The sequence below is a fragment of the Pleurodeles waltl genome, chromosome 1_2 (assembly GCF_031143425.1).
Source record: "Pleurodeles waltl isolate 20211129_DDA chromosome 1_2, aPleWal1.hap1.20221129, whole genome shotgun sequence".
In the NCBI taxonomy this organism is placed as follows: Eukaryota; Metazoa; Chordata; class Amphibia; order Caudata; family Salamandridae; genus Pleurodeles; species Pleurodeles waltl.
Window position 1 is genome coordinate 784794559 of NC_090437.1, and position 23520 is coordinate 784818078.

The following is a 23520-nucleotide window of genomic DNA, read 5'->3' on the forward strand; positions in this document are numbered from 1 at the left end:
ACATGGGTGGAGGGGTGAGTGACAGGATGGATGATGAAGGTTGGATGTGTGAGTTAAAGCCTGGCTCGATGAGTTAAAGCGTAAATGTATAAATGAGTGAATTGATGGACTGAGTGAAAGGGTGGATAGATGAATGAATGGGCCAAAGAATGGATGGATGAGTGAAAGGATGGATGGTTGAGTAAAATGGTGAATGAACACATGAGTGAAATGGAGGATGGATAAAAGCGGATGGACAAGTGAAAGGATGGATGACTGAGTGAAAGGATGGATAGGTTTGAAGATTGAATGGATAGGTTTGGATAGGGACGGACGGATGGACAGAAAGGTGACATACTGAATGTTGGATGAAAGACTGAATGGATGACAGATTGTGAAGATGAAAATGTGGATGTCACCTTCACAATGAATGGGTGTGAATGGAAGGTTGAAAAGAGACAGGCAAGCTCTTCTGGGGAGGGCCACGATGACTTGCTTTGCTAGCTTGGCGCCATAAGAGCTTTGGTTCAAAGTGGGGGGGGGGGGGTAATTTTAACTCCCTTGCACACTCCACTTGGTTTATCCACTTTGTACACATCCTTTTTAACTCCCTCTGCTCTTTATTAAGTACAAGAGTTCCCTACTGTTGGATATGCTGTACAAACTGTATATCTGCTGTCCCTTCTCCACCCTCCAGAGGCTATCCACACACCATATGCACTTTCAACCCTCCACCTCTGTTCTCCATGTACTCTCCACACTCTGAAAATACATTAACCACTGTGTAAATGTCCTATATATACACTCCACATCTGCTTTCCACAGGAATTGTTCAAACTCCACTCTTCACATCCACTTGCCACAATCCACTTTCTCTTTCTGCATCTGCTGTATGCCCTGAGCATCATTCTCCACCACAGACATCCGATTTATATGCCCCACATGCACTCCATCCCCAATTTGTGCTCTTCAAACTGTTCATTCTCTCTAGTACGTACCCTTTTCCTCCATCCTCCACAAATGCTTTCTGCCCTTTGCATCCTCTCTCCATCTTCACTTCCCACCCTCTAGAGCTGATCGCCACCCTTAAGATGTACCCTCCCCTCAACACACATGCTCTGAAACCCCTCCAGTGCACATTCCACATGTTCTCTACCCTATACTCAACGTATACTCTCCACCTTCTATATACACTCTCCATTAACTACACTTTTTGTCCACCCTGTACTCTACTGTAAACTCTCTACATGTGCTGTAAGCACACTATTCATCCTGAACATCTGCTCTCCACCCTTGACATGCCCACTGCATCCTGCACATATGCGCTGTACACTCAACCTGCACTTCCCGCTCTGTGAATCTGTTCTCCACATCTGCTTCACAACCTATATATCCACACTTCACTTCTGCTAACTGCCCTGCATATCCCACATATTTGCCATCCAACCTATATATATATGCACTCTCAAACCTCACTAGTCTTTGACACCACGTGCATATGCTCTCATCCTCCAGACAAGCTCTCCACTCTTAAAGATACACTTTTCACCCACTTTGTGATCTCTCCAGCCTCCATATCCTCTGAGTACTTTCCTCTGTATCATCCATATGTTCTTTCCACTATGGGCATGCATTCTCCACTTGGTAAATCCACTGTGCAACTTCCAAACTTTCCCTCTATATCTGTTCTTCTCACCACATCTTATGTGCACGCTATACATCCTGTTTTCACCAGGTACATCCCACAGCCCACATCCTCTCTCCAGGTTCCACTTTTCATGTTTCCCCATTTTCAACACCACATTGTATATTCACTCCCCCACCCTGCTGCAACCATCTGCTCTCCAGCTGCTACCTTTACACAGTTGATCTCATCTCTAGATCTCCACACTTGCTTGTCATCCTTCATGTGGGAACGCAATCATCCAAATGGGTTTTCCACCCTTCATTTGTGCGATTCATTGTCCTCCCTCTATATCCACCTTTCAAATGTGTTCTTCACCTTGCACATCTAATTGGAGCCTTTTAAATTAAGTTCCATTTCCTCTCCCCACCCTCTACATTTACTTTCCACTTCTGCTGTCTGTGCATTACATCCACAACCCACTCTCTGTATCTGTCAGCAACATCTGCTCCCTAACCTTCTCATTCACACTTAGCCCTCTTCATTGTCTCTGCAGGCTCTTCATTGGGTCTCCACCCTGTATATATTCTCCGTATAACATCCACTTATAAATCGGAACATCTGCTTGTCACCACCTACACTGCCTCCTTATACACCTTTTGGCCCCTAAAACCAACCTGTTCATCCACACTACATCCTCATGTCTCCCTATCTCCTGAACATCCACTGACTCCCCATCTCTGCTTACCCCCAGCCTCCACAAGCACTCTACATTATTTGTCTTGAAATTTCTGCTTGATGTGCTCTCCAAATCTGCTCAGCACACCACACTTAATTCATTATATCTATAGTCTTGATTCCACACTCCACGATCACAATTCACAGCTACTCCTTTCACTAAGCATCTCTAAGCATATCCTCTCATCTTATATACGCTGTCTAGGGTACCATCCACTCTTTACACTATAATTTGCATTTATAATTCATGTTTACTCAGATTTTTTTTTTAAATAGCACGATTTATGCGCTGCCATGTAGAACACGATTGTCTGCATTACTCACTGACATTTACTTTGAAAGCACTCTTACTACTTACCCATCACCAACATACTTACTCTCTCCCTTGTACAATACCCATTCACTTACAGCCAATTGCATCATATGCTTGCCATTCATTCATCTCAATGCATTGGCACTCACATCACTACCTTATAACCCACTCTTACCACTTACTCAGATCCTCTGCTCACAGACTCTATTTCTAGTTTTTCACACCGTTCATTCACTACAACCACACAACACCATTCACACCAAACAGCCACTTGCAACAGATCAATTTTTCTTAGTCGCGCAGTTCATATGCTCAACAATGCATCATCACTCGCATTGCACAGTTATTCTGAATATTACTCTTAACCAGTCTCCAACACCTATTCATACCAGTCTTCAACATCCACCGCCGAGACGCCCATTAACAACTCAACAGTAATTCACATCATATAATTTCAACCACTCAAATTCCCACTTTCATTACATACTCTTTGCCCTACTCCTACAAGCCAAAAACAAAACAACTCGCAATGTTTTTCACATATTTCACTACACCATTCACTTGTGTAACACCAGAAACCTGCAAACCCATTAATTCATAATTGACCTGCTCCTCATCTCAAGCTAGTCACAGTAACAATCACATATGTTCCCTTCTCCCACTAATAATAATATTCACTGGCACATCTCAGAAGCTTTATAACATTCTCTGAACACACTTGCCAACACACTCTCACTCATAGCCTCTCTACGTGCTCCTCTCCCACTGTCATTACTATCTACCTCTCGCTGCTGACACAAATCCAGTCAGAACTAAAAGAGATAATGGTTAGTGAGATTGAGATAACTGGGTTAAAGGCATAATAGTAGGTCTCTCTGGTGTGGTTCTAAAAATTCTGGACCCATGTAATTTACTTTGCCACAGCAGTACGATTTTAGTATCAAAAGACCGATAATGACTAGTACACTAAGCATGAGCATTTTCGCTCAATTCCAGCAGCGTTTTCACCTTCGAAATCGCCATTTTCGTCCTGCACTCGTGGCTCCCATTTTATACACGGCAGCCATTTTTAAAAGTTGCCCTCACATAGGCTTATAATACAGTCAGATTTGATTCCAAGGACACGTACACCTTGATTGACTTTTCTCTGACCTGGGCAAGCTGGAACCATTGCCTCAGGCCAAACCTGTTTGGTCAGTCCCTCTCCCAGTGGCCGAATCAGATAGCATCAAGGCACACCAGGCCATAAAACCCTTATTATCGCTCACACACCCTGCCTAACTTGCTCACACCTGCACCTGCTCTTTTCTTCTTCTTACTTTACGAGGGGGAGGTGCCCGTTTTTATTAGGGGTCCACACTTATCTGAGGTAAAATACTAGGCCTTGCCGGGTAATTTATTATGGGTTGGATGACATGAAATATGAGGTTTCATCATGACACTGTTTTTTCCTTTGTAGTGAAAACATGTGAATGACCAACCAAAATGTCAAGAATGTTTGCCTGAAGCTTAAAAAACTGTATATAAGGAAACCTGACTTTGCATTGAAACACAGTCTCCTGAGAACATACAAACCGTGCTGTTGTACTTCTAGGACGCTTGTCACTTGGTTGCAGCCAATAAATTCGATCTTTGACTTCACCTAGAAGACTCTGAGTTTCTGTGGTCTGAATCAGGAAAGTACCCGAGGTATTTGGGTGTACCCTGGCACCGCTGGGTTACCGGATCAGTACCGGTTCTGAAAAACCCAGTACCTCAGTTGGCGCCCAACATGGGGCGATACCAGCGGTACCGGTCCAAGCCTGAGGTCCGTGGGGAGCTTCGTGTGAAAATTCTGGAGGAAGGCCGCCACTTCATCGACCCCTGCATGTCGACGTGGTCCGAAAGTCTTTGCTGCGAGGTTCCCCGCTTCCCGACGGCTACGAAGGACTGCTGCCCTGGCTATCGCCCTGATTTGGACCCTTGATGTTTGGTAGAGCGAAACGATAAGACGAGTCTTCTGGTGACGTCATCGATATTTTCAGTTAAATATAAGTGGAGCGTCTCCCAGTCCTTAGTTGGACACTTGGTTTGGTCCTTAGTTGGACATTTGGTTTGGTATCCCTTCGGGATCACTTTGATTTGGAACTTGCAAGTACCAAAGCCGAAGGGCTCGTGTATTCACGAGACTATCGTAAACGATAATCCTTTGAAGTTTGAAGCTAGACTAGTGAGCAAAGATGCCTGGTCTTAGCAGACTTGGAAATTTGTTTTGTCTTGGTTGTAAAAGGGACTCCCGGTTGGAGGACTCATGTCCGGTTCCTCCGATTGGAACTCCAACCTATGAACTATATGTGAAGCACGGAGTAGGCCCCATCACGTTTAATAAAGTATGGGTCCGCTATTCTTGGAAATAATTGAGAAAAGTTTTCTTTTTTTTCTTGTAAATATGACTTACAACTAGGATCTGCAAACGGTTCTGTAAGTAAATTGCGACGGCGCTATTTATGAAAAATGGCGAAAGCGCGCTGTATTGTGTGTACTGAGTGTTTTCTGTTTATATCTGAAATGAGCTCAATGTGTGTTTGTGGGTCTTCTTGATGTTTACAGTTTGTTAAGTAAAATGTTGGTTAATTAATATTAAGTAGAAACTTAGAAAAAATCCAGAAATGAACCATGTGATGTGCTAACATAGCTATATGTTGCTCTTTAATTTATAGAATGAGCAATTGTGCACATATACAAAACTGCCGTTAAATGCTTAATAAATTAGAAAACACATTCAATAGATATAAATAGGGCCCCCCAAAAAAACGAAATTATCTATTTTTGCAACAAAAAAAAAATACATTTACAGCATTTTTCTTAGATGCATTGTATTAGATGTTCACAGGCAAACTTTTCAGCTGCAGTATATTTGATAGGAATGTTCAATTCAGCCAGCACTTTCCCAGTTAAACACGGGTGGAATTTTGCATAACCTTCCTTTTAAATGAAAGTGGCGCAAAAATGTGACGGATTTCAAGTTAGGCTTATGCGCTTAGGCTTGTGAGTTAATGTATCCCAAATAATAGGCAAGGGATGCAGCTTGCTTTTATATGTGGAATTATCACAAAAAAAGAATAATTTTTTTTTTTTTTTTTTTAAAGAAAATTATTAATTATGGAAAAATTATTTAAAAAATAAGTGCCTTTCAAAATCGTTTTTTAATAGTTATAAAGCTTAATACCTATACTATGACCTCCTAACATTAAAATTTAATTTAAGTTATGTTGCACCGCTAAAATGACATTTGTATGTGCAATTTTCCCTTGGCGCAGGAGCAAACAAGCTCATTTCTATAAAGTATAAGTTAATATTTTCAATGGCTGACTCATGGATTGTGTAATAGACATTCTGGTAATGCATATTATGCAAGAAAATTGTAGGATATTGATTTTTTAATGCCTAAAATATCAAAGTCGATTTTGGGCAAAAGCACTGTTTAAACTGCATTTTCTTTCATTCAGAGTACTTTTTAAAGTGCCTCAGGCTTCAGTGAATGCATACATTTAGGTTTGATATATATTTGCAGGTTGTGCCTTCTTATGATTCAATGAGTCAATGTGCCAGTACAAAGGCTTGTTTTAATATCAAGGTTGAAGGTTCTAACTTCAGCTGGGCCTACTGAGACGTTCATTCATTCGAGGTTGATGAAATATGTACCATTGCATGGGATTGCAACAAGCATTTATTCTAACAACTGGTATGTGTGTTAATAAGGTTTGTGAATTATTCACAGTAAATGTAGTTTAATAATCTGGAAATAGAGATAAAAAAAATTTAGCGCCTAAAAAGGATTTTTTTTTTTTTTTTTTTAAATAGAGTGAATTATTCCAGGTTAGAAGGAAAATAGGAAGGCCTACTGTCTTTGACAGATTCAGAGTGGCAGAATCTAGGAGAGCTACAGAGGCTGGCTCAAGTCACGCTCCTGAGATGCTATCTTTAGTTTTCCCATAAACAATGGAAGAGGCTGTCATGTTGACACTTGTGACCTTTTAAATTAGGGCCTTGTCTCTGTGAAATGCAGAATGACCCTACAGGCCTCTAAAAGTGGGATTTCTGGTTTCTCCAGAAGAACATCAATACAATTAAAGAACTTAATTCCAAAGGGAAAATATAAAAAAAGGGGTTTCTTCGAAAGTCCCAACATCATGTTAAATGCTCTGCAGAACTGATACATTTGTGTCTCCGCTCTAAAAAAATAAAATCATGCCTGCTAGTTGCTTTTATTTGACAGAAAACGAAGTGTTGCATTAAGTCTTAGACAGAAAATAAGATGCAGCCTTTTTTTTAAATTTTGAAGGCTACATGCCTTAATGAGAACGATTTGCCAATTAAGATTTATTTTTCACAGTGGAAATTGTAGGTGCCAAATTAATATGGAGTGTCAGTGTAACAATTTTTACTTTTAGAAAGGTAAAACTAAGGTGGCTTGATGTTGCGAAGTAACTGTCAAGAGGGTAACAGTTAAGTAATGGAAATTTATTTTCATGTATTTGGTCCTATCATGAATTGTTCTTGCTGGTCCTGTATGTTAGAAGAGAAACAGTAAAGTTATATTTGACAGCAGATTTCCATTGCCTGGTGATCTACTGTCAAAAGGAGGGTAAGGATTTTAAACCTGACAAATTAAACAGGCCCAAATATTGGGTTTTGGGCTGCAGGTTTACAGTGCATAAAGTACATGACATGGTGTTGTGTGTCACCGCTTATTCACACATGCTATTGTTTTGTCTATGCTTTTTGTGCTTGATACACAGCAAGTATATCTGATAGCTTGACGTTTTGTGCGTTTTTATTATTTTTTATTTGTTTTTTTTGCATGTTTGTTGCTGCTTTTGATACTATTACAAGCTCCCCTGTGTTGTGAGGGGATGGTCATGACGATGCCCATTGCTACGCAACAGTTGGTTGAACTTGTTCTGGTTACTAAATTCCACAGATAATGATATTTCATGCTGTGAACATAAAAGACAACACTTCACCAGTGCATGTCTATTTGGCTATAATGGTATTGAAGGAAAATAAAAAGAGATATACAGGATCAAAGTGTGTCACCTGCAGTTAGTCACGTTACTGCCCCTTCCCTTAAAGGAACAGGCAGCCCTACATTTATGTAGCCTTGATTGGACCTAAGGATGAAATTATAAGTCTGTGACTCAAGGTGGCCTAATTTCTATATTACATTAGTTAATGATGTTCTGTTTCCTAAGTAGCATATGGCTTTCGTTCCTTAAAAGAAAAACAGGTTTTCATTTTTTCCTGAAGAAGGAACTGAAACATTAGCTAGGAGTAACGTATATGGTGTAGTCGCCAACGGTAGAGTTAAAATTTGTGTAACTTTGGCCTTTGTGTATCACCCGTACTCTTGGTGTTGTGTCACATGCCTGACTATCACCCAAATAATTGTTTTTGTTCTTCCTATAGATTTTTTCTTTTGTTACTTCCCCTGACCAATGTCGCATCATGCTTAGTTATTGAGATTTTAGCTATGTCCTAGTCCCATTTCTCTTTTTCGAATTCCTTTCACCAGTCAGCCTTTTATTATTATTGATGTATTGTTCAGGTTCACATTTCCAGACTGCAGTGATGTACCAGGGACCCCCATGTTATGTATAATTCCCTTTGGTATGACCAGACTGGTTTTCAAGAATTTGCCTTAGGCCTGCTTCAATGTTTTCCAGCCTGACTGTCAGGGTAGCGATAGACTGGTTAACTGACTCAATATTATAGTAAGACAAGTTTTCCATCTCAATAGGAGATATCTTATGTTTACCTTTTTGAACATGACGAATTTTCAATGTCTATTTTAATTTGGTTTTCGGTTCCCTTCTGTTCCTGCTACTTTAATTTTTGGTGGGATCAGATGTGTCCTAATCATGCAAATATCAGGACCCTCTAGTTCTTGTCTTTTTGTTTGCACATTTGACTATTAGCCTATGTATTGCATAGTGCACCTGATGCACAGTTTTTAAAGGAAGGTTTCTACATGTCCCTGATAATCGGTATCACGTGATTTCTCTATTGAGATGTTCTAAGGTAAGGAGGAACACCTAGACTTAATCATTGAGGAAAATATGTGTTTACCCCATTAGACAATGCCACTGTGTGAGGAAATCCATTCAGATAGAATTCTCATGTAGCTATAGATGGCAGAGAATAATGGAGAGAACCCAATAAAGATGCTAGAGACCCTGTTTTGCCCTTCTGCCTTTGTCTTTGTATTTTATGCCCATGGTGTATGGCTACTCCTTTGAAGATTGCAGACCACCTGCTTGCAGTCCCCTTGCTAAAAACCATGAACTGTTTTTTTTACTAAATTGAAGGAAACTAACAACTGTGGCACATTTCCTACGTCACTAGATTCTGTGGGTATCAAGTCACAATAACCTGCAGGACATTGATTTAAGCCTAATTCCCATCAGTGACAGCTACAGATGAAAGACGGACGTCTTGGCCCTACAGTCTCAGCACCCAGAAAGTAGCAAAGCTGGACAGCGATCGCCAGCGCATGGTATCGTACTTGCTCCATCCGACGGCGTTGGACATCACAAAACCAAAGTTTCAGTGTAAAGGAGCTAAAGAGAAGGATTCCTGTTGTTGATGGCAGAGCTGTTTTGAGGTTTCATTTCTCTACCTGTCATGTGCTGGTAACCTCTGACAGTGTGCAATCCCTTGAGCCCCTTGGCCTGAGTTTTGGCCACACACCCCCTTTTTCTTTGCTCCAACGGAAGAAGGGCAGTGCACCGGAGATTTCAAGTTTGGAAAAAGGCACTATATTGTGGTGCCCATGAAAGAGCAGCTTGAGCGTCCTCTGACACTAAATAATGAGTGTTGGAGTCTGAAAGTGCTGCTGAGCTTGAGCTATTTCCCAATTAATGGTGCTTGGGTCTGCACGAGATGATTTGTGCCCTTGATCAATGAAGAGCACATTGTTTGTAGTGTCTGCCACAGAGGAGAGACACTGGTGCATTGCTTTAAGACATTGAGACTTTCGAGTGAGCTGTGGGTGTTTGCCAGGAGGGCACTCCAACTAAGCAGTACTTTTCTCACGTAGAGGCCTGAATTGAGAGGCCCATGCGAAAGAAAACAACAAAAGAAAATTTGATGGACAATAGAAGCCTGCCAGAGAGGCTTTTTGAACGGACTCTGGGCATAGTTGGTTTCACAAGAGGTTTCTGTGTGATTGTATAGACTAGGTGTTAGGAGACTGATTGTTTTGCTGGCATTGTTTTAAAGTACTATTCTGTTTAGTAAAAGCAGAATAAAGTCCATTTTCTGTGGAAAGAGTACCCCCTTTTCACCTTAGAGCATTGATGAGAGTCACTACTGTTCCACCTGAACATACAAAAATTACTGAAATGCAGAGGAGCCCTAAAAATGTTACTAGATAATTTTAGGATTTGCTTTTTGGTTAGGATTGTAAAAAAAATTATTATTTCATTTGTACTAGTGGTCACTACTTTCTCCCGTTGTCTATATGTTCTTAATAACGTGTTTTCTAGTGTCTTTTAAACATGACGTTGTCATTTATGGGTGGGACTGTTTTTCTCTACTCAATTGACTTCTGCACCCACTTCCCAACCTATGTCTTTTCCTACTATTGTTTCTTTGCACTCTTTTCACCCTTTTCCTGAACATGAGCAGGTTAGAAGATCAGAATTCGTAAGCAATTCTTTTGTACAGCTTCTGCATCAACACTAGTTAGTAGTGAACATCACTAATTGTTGGGTGTGTGATCTTATGCCACCTACTGCAGATAGAGGTATTCCTTATTTTGTCCTGCCATATGTGGCCTTTTGTTCTACTTCATGTTCAAGGAGACCTGTCCAGAGAGAGTTACCAAGTACTAGAATTTTGCTCCAGCAACATCTCCATGGCCTTATAAACATAGACCTGGACTCAGATTAGCATGAGAATAGGTTTATTGCCTATGTAAGGGCAAAAGGAGGGTTTGTGGTTCTAAAAATTCTGGACCCATGTAATTTACTTTGCCACAGCAGTACGATTTTAGTATCAAAAGACCGATAATGACTAGTACACTAAGCATGAGCATTTTCGCTCAATTCCAGCAGCGTTTTCACCTCGAAATCGCCATTTTCGTCCTGCACTCGTGGCTCCCATTTTATACACGGCAGCCATTTTTAAAAGTTGCCCTCACATAGGCTTATAATACAGTCAGATTTGATTCCAAGGACACGTACACCTTGATTGACTTTTCTCTGACCTGGGCAAGCTGGAACCATTGCCTCAGGCCAAACCTGTTTGGTCAGTCCCTCTCCCAGTGGCCGAATCAGATAGCATCAAGGCACACCAGGCCATAAAACCCTTATTATCTCTCACACACCCTGCCTAACTTGCTCACACCTGCACCTGCTCCTTTCTTCTTCTTACTTTACGAGGGGGAGGTGCCCGTTTTTATTAGGGGTCCACACTTATCTGAGGTAAAATACTAGGCCTTGCCGGGTAATTTATTATGGGTTGGATGACATGAAATATGAGGTTTCATCATGACACTGTTTTTTCCTTTGTAGTGAAAACATGTGAATGACCAACCAAAATGTCAAGAATGTTTGCCTGAAGCTTAAAAAACTGTATATAAGGAAACCTGACTTTGCATTGAAAAACAGTCTCCTGAGAACATACAAACCGTGCTGTTGTACTTCTAGGACGCTTGTCACTTGGTTGCAGCCAATAAATTCGATCTTTGACTTCACCTAGAAGACTCTGAGTTTCTGTGGTCTGAATCAGGAAAGTACCCGAGGTCTTTGGGTGTACCCTGGCACCGCTGGGTTACCGGATCAGTACCGGTTCTGAAAAACCCAGTACCTCACTGGCCCTCTGTAACAGATTGCTGTACATGCAAAAGCACATGTCCAGTATACTGAAAGGAGAATTCCTTACCTTTAACATTATTGTTTCAGTTTAGTTAAACACAGTGTTGCTACATTAAGACATGCAGTGAGGCCATTTCATTTCACTGAAAGCTGGTGGTAAGAATGCATCTTTACATGGATGTGAATTGTAGTATTACCATAACAGTATGTCAGGCAGCTATATGACATTCACTAATTAAGGCTTGTATATTTTTGTTTAATGGTACATTTCAGTGCTGTTAAAGTCCAGTGGAATGACCCTGGGAGAGATTTACCACCAAGCACAATGAAATACTTAAAAGCAGTCATCTTGGATTGTTACTGGAATGGGAAAAACTATCCAGAAATCCTCATGGGATCACAGTGAAGTAATAAAACCACACCCTGAATTACACATGAAGTCACTGTGAAGTCATGCAAGCAACACCTGAAGTACTAGTGACGTCATTGTGAAATAGCCTGCTCCCATCCTCTAGTTGCCATTGTGTAATTTGTAGTAATATGCTTCCATCCCCTAGTTGTCATAGAGTCATCATGAAATAATCTGCCCTCACCCCCTGGTTGTCATGGAGTCATCTTGAAGTAATCTAGCCCCATCCCCTAGTTGTCACAGAGTCATCACAAAGTAATCTGTTCCCATCCCAGAGTTGTCATGGAGTTATCACGAAGTAATCTGCTCTAATCCTTTTGTTGTCATGAAGTAATCCTGTAGCAGTTAAAGATAATCACACATTTTCAAAGGAAGTCATCAGTACACCATTCTGCAGTGGTTTCAGTGATGACGCTGGAGTCATCTCATTTAAATATTTCGCCCTATACACATACTTCAGGATGGCCAGTGATGACTTCCCCCAGATAATTACAGGAATAGCCCAGCTGAAGTCATCAGAATGACTCCAGGAAGATCTTCCTTTTTGACTTGGGATGATTACAGTCACAGACCCTCCCACTGAGAGATGAGGGTTCTGTTACTGGTCACGCGGCCAGTGTTAGATTTTTAGCTGTCGTTTGTTTATTATAGTTTGGCTTCTCTGCACTTATCTGTCCATTTGGTCCCATTTCCGGAGCTCACCCAAGAAAGAAGGAAGGGACAGTTAAACGTTTGTGCGCTGTGGTTTTTCCCGGGGAGCCTGCAGCGGTCAGACTCCTAAAAACCAGGTAACCAAGTTAGAGTTCTGGAGCCAACTGTGCCTACTGTGATCTTGTGCAGGTCAAATAATTTCCGCTGGAAATAAAGTTTAAATATTTCAGCTTCGGTGTGGACGACTTGAGAGGTCGCTGGCCAGCCAAGCTATGAGCGGCCTGCTCTCTTCCTTGGTAGGGGAAGAGTTAGGTTATATTTATTGCATACCTCTGGGAAGCGTAATTTAGCATCCATGTGCTTTGTTTCCACTGGGAAACCCCCTGCGAGAGGTTAACAACAAGGGAGCCAAGTTCAAGTCTTAGCACTAGCGAGGCAATGTGTGTTCTTGGCCAAATCACCTAATACCACCCCCTCCCCCCATGGCTTAAAAAAATACACTTGTTGTGTAAGTACATTAAACTTGCCCAAGCTTTTTGCGAGGCAGTCCCGGGCTGAGCACTGTTGGGGTAGGAAAGCAATAAAGGTTGTCGAGCTTAGAGGGATGGGGGGCAGCACGGAGTGAAGGTTAGTTTGAGGAAGAGCTTGAAGTCCTATATATATATATATATATATATATATATATATATATATATATATATATATATATATATACGTACATATATATATATATATACGTATATATATATATATATATACGTATATATATATATATATATATATATATATATATATATAGGCAGCTATGCCTCTTTGGGCACTCTCTCAATGATGTTATTGTCCAGCAGATGTAGGAATGCTGACACCAAACTGAGAAAGTTAAGTCTGTAGTACTGAGGTGTTGCGAGCCTGCACTCCTATGGCAGATGCTCTGGTAGTTTGATATGACAGGGCCTAAAGGGCTGCTACTCGGGGGTGCCTCTTTCTGCTGGGGGAAGGTTGGATCGCTATGGTGGACCACAGAGTAGAGAAATCTCAGTGCCTCAGGAGTGGAAAGAAGGGTTATTGGACGGCAGTGAGATTGACTTGCACTATCCGGTGTCACTGGGAATTCCTACTTGTTAGACTTTTCATCCTTGGCTTGGTCTCCCTTAACTTTTTGCTTCTGTTCTCCAGGGTGTTGATGTGTGCTGGACTCTGATTTTGCAGTTTTTTGTTACTCTGGGCGCTTTACCACTGATAACCAGTGTTAAAGTGCAAGTGCTCCTTTACACAATGTGTATGTAATTGGTTTATCCATGATTGGCATATTTGATGTATTAGTAAGTCCCTAGTACAGTGCACTAGAGTTGCCCAGGGCCTGTAAATCAAATACTACTAGTGGGCCTGCAGCACTGGTTATGCCATCCACATAAGTAGCTCTGTAATCATGTCTCAGACCTGCCACTGCAGTGTCTGTGTGTGCAGTTTGTGGAGAAGTGTGGCTCAATGGTTAGAGAGGAAGACCCTGATGCAGAAATCTGGCCCGGGACCAGGGTTTAATTCCCGCCTCACCGGGTCTTGGGCTCAATTTTCTCGGACCTGATAATTCTCGCATCGGTGCCTAATCTAATTCATGGGTCCCACTCTGTAACTCTGGGCAATAGCTTGCTTAATCTCCACAACGGCCCCAACAGCGCTGGGATGCCTGGCTTCACCTTGGAGGTTGCCCAGGAGTGGGCACCTCACAGGGAAAAGCCAGTAGGGGTTCCACAGTGGTATGCGTACAGCGCCTTGAGACCCTAACGGGTGAGTAGTGCGCTATACAAGTACGAAGTTTACAGTTTTTTACAGTTTACAGTTTTAACTGTAAATTCAACTTGGCAAGTGTACCCACTTGCCAGGCCTAAAACCTTCCCTTTTCTTACATGTAAGGCACCCCTAAGGTAGGCCCTATGTGGCCCCAAGGGCAGGGTGCAGTGTATGGTTAAGGTAGGACATATTGTAATGTGTTTTGTATGTCCTAACAGTGAAATATTGCTGAATTTGTTTTTCACTGTTGCAAGGCCTGTCCCTCTCATAGGTTAACATGAGGGCTACCTTTAAATCTGATTAAAGTGTAGATTCCCTTTGGGAGCGAATGGACATTTGGGGTCTCTGAGCTCACAATTTAAAAACGAAGGTGGTCATTCCAACATCGGCGGTAAAAGCCTCTTACCGCTGTCAGAAGACCGCCACCATACCGCCGTGGCCGCCGTAAACCGCCACGGTCATTCTGACCCACAACACGGAAACCACCAACTCCCCCACCCCGTCCATGTCATATGACTCGATTGAGCACCTCAGCCCCCACAAAACCGGGCCCTGCCATCAAGGTCTGCCAGGGACAGTGGAGTGCCCCACCCACCAGGGCAACCAGTTTGGTCCAGAGCCAAGGCACGGGCAGCCCACCCCCGGAGAAACACCCGAAGATAGGCAGTGGCCGGCGGGAGAGGCAGATGACATCAGGCACCAAAACCCCGACCAGGCCTCCGCCAGGGAGTGTGGAGACAGCTGCCACACCGGGCATGGTGGGGAAGGGCCAGAGGCGAACTGGGAAGGCTGGGAAGGGCAGCACGGCCGACACCACCGCCATCAGCCCAGATGCCCAGGAGTGGCCCACCAGCCCCATCCCATGTGGGCAGGACCCCACCAACAGGCCCGGCCCAGCTGCCCAGGAGGACACAAGTCAGGTGGGAAATGAGCACCCCGCCATGGCCGGGGCCGCTGACCTGCCCACTTCCATCTCAAGCACCGCTGAACTGGGCCCTTCATCTCAAACACCGCTGAACTGGGCCCTTCATCTCAAGCACCGCTGAACTGGGCCCTTCATCTCAAGCACCGCTGAACTGGGCCCTTCATCTCAAGCACCGCTGAACTGGGCTCTCCATCTCAAGCACCGCTGAACCGGGCACCGCCGTCTCAAGCACCGCTGAACTGGGCCCTTCAACTCAAGCACCGCTGAACTGGGCCCTTCATCTCAAGCACCGCTGAACTGGGCCCTTAATCTCAAGCACCGCTGAACTGGGCTCTCCATCTCAAGCACCGCTGAACCGGGCACCGCCGTCTCAAGCACCGCTGAACTGGGCCCTCCAACTCAAGCACCGCTGAACTGGGCCCTTCATCTCAAACACCGCTGAACTGGGCCCTTCATCTCAAGCACCGCTGAACTGGGCCCTTCATCTCAAGCACCGCTGAACTGGGCCCTTCATCTCAAGCACCGCTGAACTGGGCTCTCCATCTCAAGCACCGCTGAACCGGGCACCGCCATCTCAAGCACCGCTGAACTGGGCCCTCCAACTCAAGCACCGCTGAACTGGGCCCTTCATCTCAAACACCGCTGAACTGGGACCTTCATCTCAAGCACTGCTGAACTGGGCCCTTCATCTCAAACACCGCTGAACTGGGTCCTTCATCTCAAGCACTGCTGAACTGGGCCCTTCATCTCAAGCACCGCTGAACCGGGCACCGCCGTCTCAAGCACTGCTGAACTGGGCTCTCCATCTCAAACACCGCTGAACCGGGCACCGCCGTCTCATGCACCGCTGAACTGGGCCCTTCATCTCAAGCACCGCTGAGCCGGACACCGCCGTCTCATACACCGCTGACCCGGGCACCCCCGTCTCAAGCACCGCTGAACTGGGCTCTCCATCTCAAGCACCACTGAACCGGGCACCGCCGTCTCATGCACCGCTGAACTGTGCCCTTCATCTCAAGCACCGCTGAACCGGGCACCGCCGTCTCATGCACCGCTGACCCGGGCACCACCGTCTCAAGCACCGCTGGCCCATGAGCGGCAGGGGCTGGGCCGCATCTGTGTCAGGCAGGCCTGCACGAAGCACTCTGGGCACCAGGCCCCCTCCAGAAGCAGTGGAGACATGCATCCACTACCTCTGTCCTGCACAGGATGAGGCACTCTGGGCACCAGCCCCCCTCCAGAACCAGTGGAGACTGTCATCGACTTGAGAGACTGTGGCTTTGCACTCCCCACGATTGAACAGTGGGCAGACCACCCACTGTATAGACTTGTGAGACTGTGGCTTTGCACTCCCCAGGATTGAGCAGTGGACAGCCCACCCACTATATAGACTTGTGAGACTGTGGCTTTGCACTCCCCAGGATTGAGCAGTGGGCAGCCCACCCACTGTATAGACTTGTGAGACTGTGGCTTTGCACTCCCCAGGATTGAACAGTGGCCATGGAGGCCCCTCGTGGATCTGGCGTCGTGCACTCATCCGGCTGAGGTGCTCCCCCTTCCCTTCCCCTGAGGTGCCTGTAGTTTTGCCATCTGATGCCCCTGCAGTGTTCTCTCCGTTGGATTCAGGTATCCTGTGTGGGCTTTGCCCATGTGATTTGACCTGAGTGGTCCACGGACAATGCCTGCTACAATGCTCAGACTTGTACATTACTGTATTTATTATTGTGTTTTGGTGTAAATATTTAAATAGGTAGTTTTTTGATATATGCAAATGTTTCAAACTAATTCCTTTTGTCTTTGCATTCTTCCAGGGGGTTTGGGGGGTGTAACTGTGATGTTTTGCTATGCATTGATGTGTGTGTTGTAGTGGGTGAGGGTGGGGGTGGGTGTGTCGCGTATGTGTGTCCCCGTAATTTTTTGCCTCCCCCCTCCCCTGTGTCGTAGGTGCAGTACTCACCGTTGTCTTCTGCGCCGGCTTTCGTACTCCTGGTACAGGAGCAGGAATATTATCGCTGGGAGTATGTGAAGTTCCGGTTCCATGCTGTCCTGGCTCCTCGTGGGGTGTATTGAGGTGAGCGTTTTCCCTTCGGTATAGCGGTTTCCGCTGTGTTTTTATCTGCGGTGCTACCGCCCCGGAAAAGGTGGCGGATTGGTGGGTTGTGATACTGTGGGCGGTACATTGACTCCCGCCTGTCTGTTGGCGGTGACTGGCGCGCTGTTTGTTGGTTCCGCCGTGGCGGTCGGTGTGTTAAAGTGGCGGCCTCTGTTGGCGGTTAGCGCCACGGTCGGGATGCCATTATTTTTGCAGCCAGCCTGTTGGCGGTTTAGCCGCTGCTTTCACACCGACCGCCAGGGTTGGAATGACCACCTAAATCTTTTAGTAAAGTTGATTTTAAGATTGTGTGTTTGAAAATGCCACTTTTAGAAAGTGAGCATTTTCTTGCTTATACCATTTCTGTGCGTCTGTCTGTTTGTGGATTAACCTGTCCGGGTCAGTTTGACAGTTGGGCTGTTTGCACCTCACACTAGACAGCGACACAAAGGGAGCTGGGTGTCAGAGGCACCAGATCCTCGGGGTCTGTGCACGTTCCCAACATGTCCACTACAAGACAGCTCCAATACTCTTATTATAATGTCACAGAGTCTAAGAGAGTCCAAGTGGGGAAAAGGGGATTAGGTAGGAAACAGCTGGGAAGGAGACCTGTAGGAAGCAAAAGGTCAAACAACGCAACATCAGAATAAAATCACATTTAGGTTCATAAAAACTCTCTGTTGAATCTAGGGTTCAATGATACTCAGAACACTCTGCTGAATCTAGAGTTCCATGATACTCGGAACATAAAATAACACTCTTTGAGTCTAGAGTTCAATGATACTCTGAACATGAAATAACACTCTGTTGAATCTAGAGTTCTATGATACTCGGAACATGAAATAACACACTGTTGAGTCTAGAGTTCAATGATACTCAGAACATGAAGTAACACTCTGTTGAATCTAGAGTTCTACTATACTCGGAACATGAAATAACACTCTGTTGAATCTAGAGTTCTGTGATACTCGGAACATGAAATAACACTTAAACTGAAAGAACATGAATGGCCGAGCACCAGACTTTAACTACGCCTCAAGAAATCTAGGTACCTGGAAAGTAATCAAGAATGGTTAATGCAATGTTTCATATCAGTCTTTCATAACATGTCACATAGGTGGTCATTCTGACCTCGGCGGTAAAAGGCGCCTACCGCCGGTCAGAAATCCTCCATAATCCCGCCGCGGTCGCGGAAACCCGCCACGGTCATTCTGACCCGCAGAAGGCAAACCTCCGAAAATCCGACCGCCACAACAGACCGCCAGACCAGCGGTCGGCGGAAAGGTGGAGGTGACCAAACCTCCACCGCCACGCCAACAGAAATACGCCCATCCCATTACGACCCACGAATCCACGCGGCGGTCATTCAAACGCGGTATTCCATTGGCGGGACACACCGCCGCGGTCAGAATACACACAAACGAACAAAACTCAGCCACATTGGACGATTTGAATCCCACACACCTGATACACATACACACACCACTCCCACACACACAATACAATATAAAACACACACCCACATCACCCACAAACCCCTACGCTAAAAAATTCGGAAAGAAGGCAAGAGCGAGACACCAGCATCCAAAAAATAACAGCCACAGCCACTCAACACCATCACCCACACACTATCCACACACAAAACAACACACACCACCACACTCAACTCACTTAAATACACATACTCCACCCCACACATCATACACACCACCCCATGGCACCCCAAAGACAACCCCGCTTCACAGACGAAGAACTCAGGGTCATGGTGGAGGAAATCGTTCGGGTAGAGCCCCAGCTGTTCGGCACACAGATACAATACACCAGCATTGCCCGGAGGACGGAGCTATGGCAGAGGATTGTCGACAGGGTGAACGCAGTGGGACAGCACCCCAGAAATCGGGAAGACATCAGGAAGCGATGGAACGACCTACGGGGGAAGGTGCGTTCCATGGTATCCAGGCACAACATCGCCGTGCAGAAGACTGGCGGAGGACCCCCACCTCAACCCCCACAATTCACATCATGGGAGGAGGAAGTCTTGAACATCCTGCATCCTGACGGCCTCGCAGGAGTCGGCGGAGGAATGGATACTGGTAAGTTGAAGCTTCAATACTGCTTCCCCCCCACCTGCATGCCAAATCAGACCCCAACCCTCACCCCCATCCTCGAACCCCACCATCACCCCCACCCCCATCCTCACCCCCACCCTCACCCCCACCACCATCCTCACCCCCACCACCATCCTCACCCCCACCACCATCCTCACCCCCACCCCCAGCACACCTATTCCCCGCCAATGTCTCACCATCACAACCCACACATCCCAAAACCTAGGCCTGCATGCGTCCACTAAGCATGGACACCCATCACCAAAGCATGCCCAATGCATATACACATCCCCCCCACAAGCCACCCTCACCAAAGCCCCCACACACGAATGCCAGCACTTGGGGACACGAGAACCCACAGATACACCCATATGCGACACATTTAAACTATAACCATACCTCTATACCCCTGCAGGACCCGACCGTCAACACACCGCGGCGGAGGGGCCAGAATTCTCCACACCCCCCACCCAAGAGGCCGTCAGCGATGACAGCAGCTCTGTCGACCTGGACACCGATGACCAGCCCGGACCATCGGGGACCTCTGGACAGTCGGTTCCCCTCACACAGGCCCAGGCCACTACAGACCCAAACCCCTCTGGGAACACCAGCACAGCTCCCACCCAGCGGGCCCATGCCTCTGTCTCCAGGGCGCGTCAATCTGCGGTGTGTCTACCACTACAGGGCACCCAGGATAACCCACCACCCCAACAACAACAGGGACCTGGGGGCAGTGGTAGTGGGCACACCGGCCAGGGGGCAGAGGCCCAGGGAAACAGGGCAACTCGGCGGGCAGCTGTGCGACCGGGGGGGGAGGAGAGGCCCAGGGAACCCACTCTCCACGAGGTCCTCACCACCATCATGGGAGCATACAACCGCTCCCAGGAGACGATGGCGACGGTACTGGCCCGGTTCCAGGAGATCCAGGTGCTGCAGGAGGAACACTATCGGGGGTACAGGGAGGACATCAGAGCCATCAACACCACCCTGGTTACCATGGTAGGGCTGCTGCAGGACCTCGTAAACAGCAGGGCGGACACTGAACAACACCCAAGGGCCCCTGCCACTAGCCTGGACCAAGAACAGCCATCCACCTCCGCCGGCGCTAGTGGACAGGAGGCCCCCGCACAGCAGCAGCCCACCAGACCCCCACCTCCTGCAGGAGAAGAACCACCCCGCAAGAGGGCCCTGAGATCTCGCAAGAAGACAGAGTAGGATGTCAAGACCCCCGCCAGCAAAGGATACCACCTGATGTCATCCCACTGTCCCACATTGTCACCCTGTCCATCCTTGAACTGCCCATGCTCCATCTCTCCACAGGCCTCTGGACAATGCACCTGTGTGACTGTTACTCTGGACTCTGCCATGGACATTCCTTCACCATAGCCCCCACCCACTTGAAACCACCCATCCCATTTTGAGCACTTCAATAAACACCTATTTTGCACCAAAATATCAGGAGTCTGGCTGTGATTTCAATAGATTGTAATTGACATGACAGTGCAAATATGTCCTTGTACATGGTGAAGTCAACAAACAGCTGCCACAAAGCTGTAGTCCATGGGGAAACGAAGCACAGGACTCGTAGTGGGGACCCCAGATCTGAAATAGGGAGGGAAAAGCCAAAACTCAGTCATCATACACTGGGGCAAATAGACAGGCAGCAGAGATGCTGGAGAGTAGTTAACATTTACTAAATTATCTTTGAAATGTTACCTGTGTCCTATTGGAAGTACTGTTCAATGATTCTGTCCCTGTTGTCTGTTTCAGCCCCGTCGTCTTCCTCCTCGTCACTCTCCTCAGGTTCCACCGCTGCCACAACACCACCGTCTCGACCATCCTCCTGCAGGAAAGGCACCTGGCGGCGCAAAGCCAGGTTGTGAAGCATGCAGCAGGCCACGATGATGTGACACACCTTCTTAGGTGAGTACATTAGGGATCCACCTGTCATATGCAGGCAGCGAAACCTGGCCTTTAGGAGGCCAAAGGTGCGTTCGATCACCCTCCTAGTACGCCCATGGGCCTCATTGTACCGTTCCTCTGCCCTGGTCCGGGGATTCCTTACTGGGGTCAGTAGCCACGACAGGTTGGGGTACCCAGAGTCCCCCACTAGCCATACACGGTGTCTCTGTAGCTGTTCCATCACGTAAGGGATGCTGCTATTCCTCAGGATGTAGGCGTCATGCACTGACCCAGGGAATTTGGCATTTACATGCGAGATGTACTGGTCAGCCAAACACACCACCTGGATGTTCATTGAATGGTAATTTTTTCTGTTCCTGTACACCTGCTCCCTGTCTCTTGGGGGAACCAAAGCCACATGGGTCCCATCAATGGCACCAATTACGTTGGGAATATGTCCAAGGGCGTAGAAATCACCCTTCACTGTAGCCAATTCGCCCACCTCAGGGAAAATGATGTAGTTCCTCACGGATTTCATCAGGGCAGACAACACTCTGGATAACACCTTCGAAAACATGGGCTGAGACATCCCGGAAGCAATTCCCACGGTTGTCTGAAATGACCCACTTGCCAAGAAATGTAGTACTGACATGACCTGCACCAGAGGGGGAATCCCTGTGGGTTGGCGGATGGGGGACATCAGGTCGGGCTCCAGCTGGGCACACAGTTCATGGATAGTGGCACGGTTAAGACGGTAGGTCAGGATAATGTGGCGTTCTTCCATTGTCGACAGGTCCACCAGCGGTCGGTACACGGGAGGATTCATCCGTCTCCTCGCCCAACCCAGCGGACGGTGCCTAGGAAGGACAACATGGAGCACACAGTCAAGCAACCCACAGGTACGTACTCACAGCTAGCACAGTATACGATTCTCTATGCAGTGAATGGCGTGTCTGAGTGGCTATGCAAGGCCTAGGCCTGTGTGACGCAGTTGAAATTGAGCCATGTGGGCCCTGGAAATGGCGGCTGCCTGACCTGTGAAGTGTGACAATGGGATGTGAGGTCAATGCGCTGGCGTGGCACACCGCGGCGGGCGGCGGGCGAAGACCGCGGCGCGAAGCCGCATTGGTTAACATTGAAGCCTATGGGTTTCAGGAGCCAATGGCGAAGGGCGCCGGCGGTGACGGGACGCACCGCCGCGGTACGCACCGCCGCGGACGTGACCGCCATTTTCTATCTACTTATCCACTTGCGACTTGAACTTTCACAGGAGAGGACCTATACTGCAAGTGTTGCTGTGACCTCGGTCTGGAAGGGACAATGGCTGCTGCGACTGGGGAAAGGGCCCCTGCCTTCACTGGAGAGGAGTTGGAGAAACTTGTGGATGGGGTCCTCCCCCAGTATGCGCTACTCTACGGTCCTCCAGACCAACAAGTGAGTTTAATTCAATATGGATTTGGGGCCACTGGCTGGCTTGGGGGCCTGGCGGGGATGGGGGGCATGTTGGGGCTGGCGGGGGGCCTGGCGGGGGGCCTGGCGGGGATGGGGGACATGTTGGGCATGGCGGGGGGGCATGGCGGGGGGCCTGGCGGGGATGGGGGGCATGTTGGGGCTGGCGGGGGGCCTGGCGGGGATGGGGGGCATGTTGGGCATGGCGGGGGGCCTGGCGGGGATGCGTGGCATGTTGGGCATGGCGGGGGGGCATGGCGGGGGGCCTGGCGGGGATGGGGGGCATGTTGGGGCTGGCGGGGGCCTGGCGGGGGGCCTGGCGGGGATGGGGGGCATGTTGGGCATGGTGGGGGGGCATGGCGGGGGGCCTGGCGGGGATGGGGGGCATGTTGGAGCTGGCGGGGGGCCTGGCGGGGGGCCTGGCGGGGATGGGGGGCATGTTGGGCATGGCGGGGGCATGGCGGGGGGCCTGGCGGGGATGGGGGGCATGTTGGGCATGGCGGGGGGCATGGCGGGGATGGGGGGCATGTTGGGCATGGCGGGGGGCCTGGCGGGGATGGGGGGCATGTTGGGCATGGCGGGGGGCCTGGCGGGGATGGGGGGCATGTTGGGCATGGCGGGGGGCATGGCGGGGGGCCTGGCGGGGATGGGGGGCGTTGGGCCACTGGAAAGGAAAATGCT